We start from the raw sequence: 13,658 nt of genomic DNA, 5'->3' as shown, positions 1-13,658 counted from the left end.
ACAGGTAGCTATAAATATCATAAAGGATAGAGTATTTGTTTTATCTAGGTGGGCAATTTATATTCTTATCTATTGGCTCTTAAATTATTGGGTGGGCATCTTGTATTGGTGAGAGTTTATTGATATATAAATTTGAATGATTAATTGTAAGCTTCTAGAGTTTTGATTTATTGAGTTAAGGGGATTTGTGATCACCAACTACAAGGAGTGGATGGCTGCAAAGGTACAGGCAGCTCTGAGGCAGGTGAACTGGAGCTGGGAAGACTGCCATCAGGGGCTAACCTGGAAGCAGAGGCAGCAAGATCATCAGGGCAGAGAGAAGCTGGGTGTAGCCCGGGAAATTGGTGCTGTTTTTTTTTTTTTTCTTTTTTTTTTTAATGCTTTTTTATAGCATGTTTTACAAGGGGAGGGGGTAAGAAGGGCAAGGTGGTGGAAAAGTACAAAATCTTCTTGGCCTGTGCCTTGAAACATGTCATGGTCTATAAGGTACTCTGCCTTGAATTATGATCTACCTGCTGTTCTAAAGAAGATATGGTACACTGCTTGAGTTATGGTCTCCCTGCTATTCTTAAGATGATATGGTACACTGCTTTGAGTCTATCTGCAGTTGCTAAGCAGGATCTTGCAGTTGCCAAGCTTCAGAGGACATTGTGCAGGTGGGGAAAGGTAGGGGGTGAGGGTAAGGGCGAGGGTCCTGGCTTCTGGCATCTCCCCCTTCTCTGTTTAGTTAGAGAAGGCATCTTATGATCAATCCCAACTATGTGAATTTTGAATTTGGATGTCTAATTATGGGGGGTCTTAGACAAGTTCACAACCCCAAAACACTGATGTGAGACGAGTCACATCGATGGTCGAAGGCTTTAGGCTGTCGACGATGGGCAACGTCAAGGGACTCCGATGTGGGTGAAAGGAGGGTGAGAGCCCTGTCTTAGGCCATGTAGGCTGCACCCACTCCCAGCACCACGCACTCCTTTTCGGCTGCATTGGGTGGGCCCCTGGGAAGTGGACCTACAATAATCCCGTCATTGGGCTAACTCACAGCCATCCTAGTCCCTTTGTGAATGTTCAAGTTACCAACCATTTGTCAGTTTGGGGTGTAATATTGTCATAAAGGAAGGCTCCCCAATGTTAGCGGCCATATCAAGGGCGGCCTTGGTTTAGGAAAAAGTCAATTTTTGTTGTGGTGATCAAGAGGCCAAGCTCTCTAGCGAGAGAAGCGAGGACAAAGCCAGGCATACCAGGAACCCTTCTGGAGGGTGTGGAAGTCTAGCGGTCGACCGTAGGGGGAGGCAGGGGAGCTGGCAGCTGTGTCAGTCTCCTGAGGAGTCACTTCTGGATCCTCTTCAATTTTTGGCTGATGGTAATGAACTTCAACCGTCTTCTTGATGGCAGCATCAACCTGGTTCCGTGGATGGCAGGTCGCCGGCAACGATCTCTGTCTCACTCAATCTTGATGTCGTGCGCACATCCTCTCAATGAGGGTCCGTCCAGAGGGGTCCATGCCTCGAGCCCCATATCTGGGTGCACTTGACCCGACCGGCAGGTCCTAGTTATTCGTGGGGGCGAGGAGGACTGCAACCTGCTATTCTTCAGAAGATATGGTACACTGCTTGAGTTATGGTATCCCTGCTATTCTTCAGATGATATGGTACACTGCTTTGAGTCTATCTGCAGTTGCCAAGCAGGATCTTGCAGTTGCCAAGCTTCAGGGAACCTTGTGCAGGTGGGAAAAGGTAGGGGGTGAGGGTAAGGGCGAGGATCCTGGCTTCTGGCCCATCTGGATTAGAACTTCTAATAGCAGGCATCACGGGTGATTCATTTTTACCTGGGATGCTGCGTGAGTTCAAGCTCCTGGGAGTCCCTGTTTCTCTCGGTTTTCTGGGGTTGGGTACGGAGCTGCCGCCTGCGACCTACTCTATCGGTGCTGTTTTTAATATTTCCTGCAACACCTACCCTATTGGACAGTGTAGGTAGTAAATGTCACTATCGCAACATTGTTTGACAAGATATAGCTTCTATACCAAGCCTTATTCTAAAGATGTAAATTAACACATTTTTAGGAGCGATTGTTCTTGAGTATTTACCATGGTTCTCACATTGCACTTATGTTTCACATATGATCACAGGCAATATTCACAATGATAGGTTGCTATTTGATCTATTATCATTCAATTTTACAGATGGAAAGTGACTAATAAACATATGACATGATTCATATTTCATTATAGTAGAGGCAAGATGAAGCTCACAGGTTTTGAATCCAAAAGAGATCAAAATATAATAAACACAAACACAAAATCTGAGTGCTGTTGTCTGACTCCAGTTTCATCTAGATCACAGTTACACACTGACGAACATTCTAAGCCTCCTGTAATGCTATCCACATATCCACATACATCTCCACACTCATTTACTAACCACATAGTTCAGACAAATCCCATCTCTGCACATTAATCATGGGGACAGAAAATGTGGTTCATTTACACAATGGAATTCTATTCAGTTATTAAAAACAAGGGCATCATGAATTTGGATGAAAAATGGATGGAACTAGAAAATATCATCCTGAGTGAGGTAACTCAGAACCCCCCCCACCAAAAAATTCATGTTAAGTACTCCCTGATTAGTAGATATTAGCCAAAATGTACAGAATACCTAGGATACAACCAACAAACCTTAAGAACTGTAACAAGCAGAAAGGTCCAACTGAGGATGCTTCAATGCTACATAGAAGGGGGAAGAAAATGATCACTGGAGATAGAAGGAGGGAAGAATTTTTGTGGAGAGAGAGAAGGGGAAGGGGGAAGGCGAACAAGATCTGGCATGTGGGAGGGGAATAGGAGAGAAGCCCATAGAGCCAGGAGAATGAATGGAAATAACCAGCGTCCGGTGGTGAGAGGTGGGGGGACTCTCTAGAATATACCAGAGACCTGAGTGATGAGAGACTCTAAGGACTCAATGGGGGTGAGCTTAGCCAAAATTCCAAACACTTGGGAGCAGGAAATTGAAGAGTTAGACAGGGCCTCAAGGAAAGGGACAGAGTTACTAATTTCACAATGAAGATTTCTGACCCAGAATTGTTACTGTCTAAATGAACTGCATGGATAAATATGGAGAAGAGACTGAAGGAAAGGGAGTCTAATAACTGGGCCAACTTAGGAACCATCTCATGGTGGGCAGGGATGATGATGGGGAGGCACCAAGGCTTAATACTGTTACTGGTGCTATAATGTGCTTACAGAAGGGAGCCTGTCATGGATGTCCTCTGAGAGGCCCTACCAGCAGCTGAGACAGAAGCATAATATTTACATCCAACCATTGGACTGAAGTTGGGCACTCCTATGGAATTGTTAAAGGAAAGATTGAAGGAGCTGAAGGAGATGGCAATCTCATAGGAAGACCAGCAGTCTCATCTAACCCAGTAACCAGGGAGCTCCCAGAGACTTAACAACCAATCAGGAGCATATATAGGCCAGTCTTAGGCCCCTGACACAAATAGACTCAGAGATCTACGTGGTCTGGCCTTAGTGGGAGAAGATTCACTTAATTCTCAAGAGACTTGGGACCTCAGGGAGGAGGAGATGAGAAACTGTGGGGGTGATGGACACATGGCTATGACTGGAATGGAAATAAACAAAACAATAATAAGAAAAACAAGCAAACAAAAAGAAAAATGATGGAAATGACTGCCATTTTTTACAAAATGAAGATATGCAGGTAGCTGATAGAAGCATGGTGGTTTTCACTCCAGTGTAAGAATATTATGAAATACATCTGAAAGAAAAATGTACAACTACAAGAACAAATTAGTAAATTCAAGTTACCTTTTCTATACTAAATACCAACCTGATCTTACTTAAATTGAAAGGTACAAAAATACAATGAAATAAAGTTTTCATAGCAACTCTAACTAGCCCAAATTACTTTATAAGTGGGCCTCTTTCAGGTGAGGAAGCGACTGTTGTCATAGAAACGAACACAATGCCACTCTTTCATGCTTACATAACAACTTCCATCTGATGAGCTCAAAAATACTTATAAACATTAATTCCTTAATAGTTTTTTTTATTAAAAGTGCATCATAATTTACCTAATAGAATGGAACAACAATTGCAGATGAAACAAAAGGAAATTTCATTGCTAACAGATTCCCATGGAGTATACATGATCTCTAATGCTTAAGAAATCCAATAGTTGTCTGGTGTAACATTCTTTCTTATACCAGTACAAAGCACCTCCCATTGTTTTATTGTCAAAAAATACAGCTTCTCCTCCACACACCCCTTCATTTCTATTTCCTGTGTTTTGTTAATTACCTTAAGATATATTTTAAAACACCATTATATACAGCTAACTGCCTAGCTGAAACTACTAAAATAATCACTGATACAATTCTCAGTATTTCATTGTAGAATATCCATGATCTTGCTTTAAAGGGGGTATGTAACTCAAACAAGAAAGGTTCGTGACTTTCTATGTTTATTGGAATGTGAAACAATAGAAAATTATGAGATTCAGAAATTATTATTTGTTCAACTTGATTTTTGTTTAAAAGATACTGTGCTAGAAACACTGGCTCAGTGAGCACAGTGGTTCATAAAACACAATGTTTTGGTTTTGACAGATTAATCAATAAATAACATATGAGGTTATAATTTCTTCAATATTTTTCAAAGTTGAGTTCCTTAAAAGTATTGCCCTCCAATAATGTAAACAAAACATTTTAGAACTTGTTTATGTTTTTTAACTTGTGCATTTTATTATTTTTTCTCAGCTAATACTACATTTTTCACAATCTGTTTCTAACAAAATCATCCCTGAATAATGGGAATAGAGCCACAGTTTTCTGAAGGGAAGACTGGAAAGATTAGTCTTTAAAAACAGACATAAAAGTATGAGAGACATTATGAAAATATTATAACCTGACTTCTGGTATGAAGAAATCTCAAAGTAACTGTTTTCTATGAGTCAAACCTACTCTTATATATCCCATTATTAAATAGATTTTATATTTCTATTTTCATCCATTTCCTCATTGTGAGTTTTCCTGGCATTCCTGCCCTAAGTCTCCTTCCCAAATATCTTCCCTCTCACTATTCTGCCCACAACACACGCACACACACACACACACACACACACACACTTAATGTGATTCTCATGATGTCAGTCTCCTGATTTCTGAGAATCACAGAATACAAGGGCCATTTGCCATCCAGTCTCTAAACACCAGATAGTAGGAAGTGAACCAAAACACTAGCTACTTTTATATTTCTGGCCGTGTGGTCATTTGCATCAATGCTTACTAGGGAAAGTGAATTGTGAGCAACCTTTTGGAACTTCTCAGTAACCAGTCTGCTTTATAACATTAGGCCATAAAACTAGACATTCTCAAAGAAGAATTTGCTAAGGATTTATTTTACTAAAAGCAAATTTAAAACACCTTCCAGTGATTATTCTTTTATCAGCTGTTTACTAAGTGCTGCTGTTTGAACTCATGGTGCCTTATGGTATTTGCATCTCATTTGTATTCCTCCAGTTAGTCTACTACTGTTCAACTGTTGAAATGGTCATCAAAATGTAATAAGTTGATCGAAAACTCTCAGATATTACTTTAGAATAAGCTTATTCCTTTTATGAAAGATGCATCTGTATTTGACTTTGTAAGATAATAAATTCAGGGAAAACCCAACTGGGACCTCTAACATACTCTCCTACAATGTATGAATTTTATACTAAATAAGACTATAATATTCTCCTCTACAATTCAAAGACACATCCCCATAGGAAATGGAGATGCTAAAATATTAATAGCTTACCCAGGTTTTCTAAGCCTACTAAGGCACCTTAAGCTTTACCACACTCTGAACACTGTAAATCATTATGGTCATGTAATCGAAACTCTCTAGATGTGCTTCAGCTGGTTTCCAACCTAATGTTTCTGATATTTTAAAGACAGAAAAGTTTTCTACTTTTTAACCTGAAAGAAGGTAATATCAAAATCAATTTATAAGGTTAATAAATACAGTCATACCCATTGTTATAAGGCTGGTAATATACTAAAGGATCATGACAATGAAATGTTTAGGTATGATAAATAAAATGACTGTTAGTGATTTCTTTTTAAATTGTTATTTCCCCACTCAGCCCATTCTGACATGCGGCCATACTAAAGCATTAATGCTAGCCCATATAACTGTGTTCTCTGTGTATCTTAGTTTCTTTTCCTGTGGCTCTAATAAAAGAGCCTGACAAAAGACACTTAGTAATAAAGGGTTTATTTTGGCTCATAGTTTGATGTTATAGTCTGTCATTGTGGAGAATGCAGCTGGCCACATTGTAACCGTGAGGGAAAAAAGGAGAGGACAATGAATGCCTGTGGTTGCATCATTTTCAGTTTATACAGCCCAGGATCTAAGCCCAGGGAAAAGTGGGATTCATAATTAAACAAACCAAAATAATCACTGGCAAGCATGTTGCTCAGTGTCTCATCTCTCAGATGATACTAGATCTCATCAAAAGGACAATTGAAATAAGCATCACACATCAAGTGATGGTTATTTTAACTCTCAATTTGACATAAAGTAGCATCACCAGAGAAGGGATTTTTGAATGAAGTCTAGAATAGAATAGCCTTCGGAAATGTCTATGAATTAATATCTTGACTACATTACATGAGGTAGGACAAATGACTTAGTGTGGGTGGTAACATCTACAAAGAGGATCATGAACTCTTCGAATAGAGAAAGTAAACTAAGTGTTAGCACTCGTATTCAATGTTATTTCCTCTTGGTTAAAGATGTATTATAACTAGAAGCTCCAAGTTCCTGCTGCCTTCCCATAAATATATAATGTTAGCCAAATAAACTTTTATGCTTGTTTTTTGTTGTTGTGTTTGGCTGGTTTATTTTTTTTGGGGGGGTTGCTTTGGTTTGGTTTCTGACAAAACAACTGGTCTTCAGCAGACCAATTTTTATCCTATTCTTTTTCCACTAATCATTCAACAGAACTGGTCAATTCCTGACCACATGTTCTTGCTTTGTATATAGGCTTTGTAGGATGATCACAAATATCCACCAAAAACACTGAAATATTAAAACTGAACCATACAATCTGGTGTCAGTATCCATTTTTCTACCATGAAACAATAGAAATTCAGCAGTTATAATTGCTACTTCTACTGCTTACACTAATTCTCTTAATCCAAACTACCACCACCATCCCTTATGTGTATTACCACAGTAGTTGTTTAGATAGATTTGATCCTTCTGCATTTGTCCTATATACACTGGCTCAAAATAACCAGTATGATTATATCAATCAGAAATAACACCATGTTTCAAAGCCCACTTGTCAATTTATACAACAGTTGTAATTTTATTAAGGTTAAAACCAAAGTTCTCATAATTAGCAAGAAGTAATTGGAAGATTTGACTCTGTGACTACCTAGTTGGTTTCTTACATCTTTCTAATTCTTAAGGCCTACCCTCCTATGCCTTATATTAAGTGTAAAATTTTTTTTTCCCTTCAATGGTGTCTTAACTCACTATTGTACTTTCAAAAGATAAACTTCCTGTAAAATTTCATTGTATCTGGTTAACCTACTTCATGTTCCCACTTTGACAACATGAACCCATTTTTCTACTATATATAGTGTGGGGTGGTAGGCTATGAGGGGCAGTGGGGTAACCAGTTGAGTCTGCTTCAAACCCCGGAGACCCTAAAGGGACAGTAGTTATTTGGCTGTACTCCTGGGCCTCCTGGTTCCTCTCACTTAGCTACAGCCCTCTACATCCCCTCCCAAACAGAAATTTGTGTCATGGAACTCAGGTAGAGGGCCTGACTACAGGCTGCAGAGCCTCAAGAGATCTCCATATTAATGAGATACCTAAAGACCAGAGGGCATAGCCAATTAAGCATTCCTTCCCAGATCCTCTTCCTACTTGCAAAAGGTTTTTAACCTCAGGCCAGCCCTGAGAACACAGGGTACAGATTCATCCACTTTACTCCATGACAATGAATGTTTTAAGATCATGGACTACCTCTCATCTTTGGGGCCTAACATGGGGGACCATGGAGAAGATCTTCAACTCCCAAGCCACCTTCTAATTTCCTGCCAAGAACCTCTCTGGATTCCAGTCACAGAGCCTACCAACTCAAGAAAGCTAGCCGAGCTAGCAGTGACCCAACCAAACGAGTCTCTGTGACCAAGCGTCTCTACCCAGTGGGGCACCACCAGAACTTCTCCCCCTAGCCCCTTTCGGCTGCGGGTTGGTCCAGCCCATATGATCCCCCCTCATGGTCCTTCTGCAGCCTTCCAGCACCTCCTGTGAGCCCAAGGGCTTGCGACCAACTGATTCCAACCCGCCTTCTTGCCAGGGAGTCTTTAACCCAAGAGCTCAGGCCCAGATGGGACCTTAGACTGAGATCTCCCCACACCCAGAGTGGAGCTCGGTAGGGTTCCTTAGCCTGGCGTCTGCCTGGCACTGGATAGAGTGAACTCAGCTGAGTTCCATGTGCTTCTGTCCCCTGTGCCATGGCCCTAGCCACCTGGGGCAGCAGATGCACAGGGACCACAGCCCCACAATACAGGATGGCAAATGCAAGTCTTCACTAGTCCAGTACTTACTCTACTTTACCGTTAATCACAGAGCCATTCCTCCCAACACCCCCCACCCCGTGTGTGTGTGTGTGTCTGTGTGTCTGTGTGTGTCTGACTGTGTCTGTACTGGAACATGCATGTTCCAATAGGCATAAACAGTGATGAAAAACACTTTTACTAAGTTAAAGCTTAGGTAAATGTGATCCTAAGTTGTGTTGGATATGTAGGCATGAGGGGAGATGCTTGGGAAGAACTTTCAAACAGTTCTAGAGTATATCTTTGCATTATCTCTGGAATATGTTAATCCACGGTATGTCTACAGTCTTGCTTCAGTCAAGCTGTATAAAAAGAATACTAAGAATAACTTATCATAAATCGATTGTATACAGATAAAGAACATTTTAGAAAGAAACCTGGAAGCCAACTTTACACAAAATACAAAGTTTTGAAATGCATCTTTTTTATCGTAAACTCACTTGAAGAAAGCCAAGTGTGAAACAAATGAAATCATGTCCTGAAAAGGCCGGGCTGTGTGATATGGTGTGGTGGCTGCTGTTTAATATAAAGCTTGGGCTATCTTAGGCCATATGACATTCCACTAGATCTTCCTTCTGCAAACCTTCACTTTTATAAAATGAGCTAGTTCTACAACCCATCTACTCAACAAGGGCTCTATACAGTGGCACCTTGTTAACATTACACCTTCAGATATTTGATAAGGACTTGCAATCCGTCTCACTTCCAACAGTTATATTATCTAAATCCCCATTGCTTAGAAAGTGGTTCTTAACCTATCGATTGAGATCTCCTCTGGGATATACTAATTTCTTTATGGAACACATGAGGAACACATGGTAAATATAATCTTGTTAAGTGTCTGCACAGTACTTTAGGAAATATTGTTTCCCTTACTTTCTGTTTCAATTTCTTTTCAACATATCTAGACATGTTTTAAATATTGGTGGCCCCATAGAGAAACATGGAAATAAATAGAATAAATTCAGAATATGAAGTTCATCGGCAGTGAGGTTTCAGTTTTGTTATTATTTTCTTCCTACCACAAGGGCTTAGATGTATAAAGTACTTATTAAATGAATTGATTAAATGATCTTGATGACAAGGTCATTCTAGTGGTAGCTTACCCAACCCCTTAGTTACTTACCAAACATCATTTCCTTCATTTTTTAAAACTATCAAGTTCAATTAATACATCACATATATCATTGTACATTTTATTTTTGTTTTTGATATTTTAATATGATTACATGATTTCTATATTCTCTTTTAACACATCCATAAATTCTCATATATCTTTTCTGCTCTTTTTCAAACTCATGGCCTCTTTTTTATTAATTTCTGTTATATGCATATTATATACATTATAACATATTACACACACACATATACACACACATACACACACACACACACACACACACATATATATATATGTATATATCTTGCTCAGTTCTTAACATTAGTGAGAGAGTTACAGTCTCTCCAATTAACTAGGTGATGAATATTACAAATACAATTATCATCACAATCATTTTCTGTAATTAGAAACATCCTTAGCTTCTATAATCCACTATTTTACATCAATCAAACTGCTATACGCATTGTGGTATATCCAACTGTTTGGTCTTGGACTACTGGACAAGGGACTGTGGTGCATATTTTACATACTAAAGCAGACCTGGACTTCCAGGTTCTCCCAGCTTCCCACAGTCCCTACCTGGCATACCCTGCCCCCAATTCTGAACTTTCCAGCCCATGCCCTGAGCTGCTCTTCCCTGAGAGGCTCCTCCCTATATAATCCAGACATTTTGGTCTCTCTTTCTCCTCCTCCTCTTCTTCTTCTTCTTCTTCTTCTTCTTCTTCTTCTTCTTCTTCTTCTTCTTCTTCTTCTTCTTCTTCTTCTCTTTTCTGTGCAAGCAGGCCCTTTTCTCTCCTTTTCTTCTTTCCCCTCCCTCATGGCCACTTCCCTGGCCTACGCTCTTGGGGCCATTGAACTCACCTGCCTGGGTGCAGCTTTCTCAAGAAGATTTTCAATAAACTTGCCTTTAATATAATCTAATCTGGTTTAGATTGGCTCATTTCACTGGCAGCACAGAAAAAAACCTATCAGATGGTGCCGAAAATAACCTGTTACCAACAAGTCTTAGAACCATCTTTATGTTTGTTTTCTAATGCAAGAAATTACCACATTTATTTTCTTCGTGAATATTTTGCATATCCTATAACTCTGTATTCTTAACAACTCCTATAAGTTATGCAAAAAATAACTGTATAGGTGCAGGCTTTGCAACAACAAATTTCAGAAAAAGAAATTCCAGAAATTTGCACACAAGAGCAAAGACCTTAAAACTTTAAACCAGAGTTGCCCAACCTAAAAAGCCCCAAGAGACATAACAACTACATTTAATGTAGTATCCTGGAAGCAATACCACCCCAAAAGGCATAAATCAAATTCCAAAGAAATATTAATGAAGTACAGACTACAGTTGACAAGAGTGTATCAACATGGCTTTATTAACTGTAACAGATATTGTATCATCACTGTCATGGTAGAAACTATGTGGGCACAAACGCAGGAATTTTCTACTCTCCTCACAATTTTTCAGAATGTCTAAAATAGTAAAGGATATTTTAAAAGAGACTGTAAGGTACAGGAATTCATTTTAGTGGTAGAGTGTTTGCCAGGTCTGACATTCAGTTCCGATTACTACGAAAAGATTAACTAATTGACATGCAAAATCTGCCATATTAGAACTTAGCACAAAAACACTATGTTGTTCAAACTTCTGAGAAATAGGAAACACATTATATAGGAAACTTCTCAATTTCTCAATTACCCTTCTCTCACCGGCCTCTGGGAAACAAAATCACAACAGGCCCTTTTACCCTAGCTTGGACGGTCACACTTAGTCTGGCTCACTGACTTCCTTTGGCTGCCTGACCTCTCCCTGACCTGACCTTCTTAGAGTCACCCAAACATCAAAAGGCCTTAATCTTCTCACAGAGTCTTTCCTCTCAGTTTCACACAGAGAAATTTCCTAGAAAATCATGACTTTTTTTTTGGTTATCCTTAGCAACTCAGCTTGTAAAGGGAATTGGAAATACTGTTTTACATAATACAATATATACTTCTAAATCACAAGAGAATAATAGATACACAAATGCTTGGGGTGGGGGGATGAAAGCTCTGTAAATAGTAGGGTAGGATACAAATATAGTCACAGAACTTTCCTGAAAGTCATGGAAGCATGCTTCGAAGAATGTGAAGCCAAAAGATAACTATTCTCAATAACAACCCCCTTCTTCAACTAAAAATACTTCTCACACCCACAAACTAGGCAAAACAAAAACAAAGGAGAGATGTATGGTTGTCTTAAAGTAATCATACTGTTTCTCATTTCTCACCCTCAGTTGCTTTGATCTGCTTTTTGTCTACTTCTTGAATTTGGGCACTACCTTGTTTATGTTCCCTCTCTTTCCCCTTACAGGTTACAGTTAGCTTGCTTGTTTTCTGGCTCATATCTGATCACATTTGGCTTCACTGTGCTGTGCTATCTTTAACGCTTCAGTGAGTTATGATCAAAGATTTGAGACCCAAGCTTTATTCCCAAGCCCCAGTGGCAACCTCAGACCTTGAGGTATGTATACTGCCCTCTTCCTTCCACTATCACTATAATGAATTAATGTAAAAGTAATTGGCAAATACCTACCTACTAGATTGCTTTATAAATTGTAATTGCAGCCTTCATGGCAGTGACCTTGACTAGATTCTTGAGTCTAAGCTTATAAGTTTACATAAGAGCTAGATATCTACCTAAGAATCTTATTAGAACCTCAAAAATTTTATCTTCAAACACAAGGGCATACTTTAGGAAGGCTTTATTGAAAAGCAGAACAAACCAATTAGGCCTAGCTTAAGCACAATATTTACCAGAATCCCTAAATAAGAGTGGACAAATTACCTAAACAAGAATGAAAGAGGAAAGACTGTTCTCACCTCCCTCTCCCTTCCTCCTTTGTCTTCCTCTCCTTCCTGGTTAGTGTTTACTTTCCCCATACTTCTTTATCCTAGAAATAACTTTGTTACTCTGCAAAGTCAGCTCAGTAAAGCATCCATTAGATCTCTCTCTGACACTTCTGAAAGTTCTAGCTCTGTAACTACTGGGTTTCATCTTAAAACCTGATACTGACTCTAGTATAGTTTAAAGAGTCAAGTGGATAAAATCCAGTCAGAAAATTGATTCAAGATCTAACTCCGTAAACTATTCTTAAAGCATTATTTTTTATTTTAAAAGAAAAGGTCTGGACATTAATGCACTATATTGAAAATACCACTCTACCACTACCTCTATTCAACTTTCTTTAATCCATGCTTTCTAGCTCTATTGATCCTCACATTATTAACTTTTATTATCAATAACCCCCTCAATGTTGGGAATATATACACATTAACATGTAACCCACCCTGTGACATGAACAACCTCCCAGTTGCTATGTTCTCATTGAAAATGTGTCCCTCTCTCTGGCAGCAGCCTTCAATTACTAGTAGCTCCTCCAAAAAGGGGAGGCTTTGGGGGATCTTCATATTCATAATGGGAGTTTTTACTGGATTGTACTTGCATAGGTTGCCACAGCTACTTTGCATTGATGGATGCGACACCCATATTATTGTCCAGAAGTCTGTACTCCCATCCAACAGCTCTTAAGTTCTTCCTATGCCTTCTTCTGCAAAGGTGCCCAAACCTAAAAGGATTGTTCGTTAATACCAACTTGGTTCTCAAGAAATCCTCACTGGTGCTTTAGTGGTAGGATGTCTATTGTGGTAACCATCTGCTTTATGAATGCATAGTAGGCCTGCTCCATAGGACAGATTTTTATGCCTAGTGCTATATATGTGATCAAAAGTTCGTTGACTGGAGAAGGTCATAGAATCCAGGAATAAACCTACAGTTGTTGTTTTGCTAAATAGTCATTCTATTCTGAATTTGTATATACTCATATATTCGTGATATTCTCAACTTTGGTCATAGAAGCTTCTTTT

Source organism: Grammomys surdaster, unplaced genomic scaffold (genome assembly GCF_004785775.1).
Source record: "Grammomys surdaster isolate TR1022 unplaced genomic scaffold, NIH_TR_1.0 126091, whole genome shotgun sequence".
Lineage (NCBI taxonomy): Eukaryota > Metazoa > Chordata > Mammalia > Rodentia > Muridae > Grammomys > Grammomys surdaster.
The sequence above is the reverse complement of the archived record's forward strand: the minus strand, read 5'-3'. Positions refer to the sequence as shown.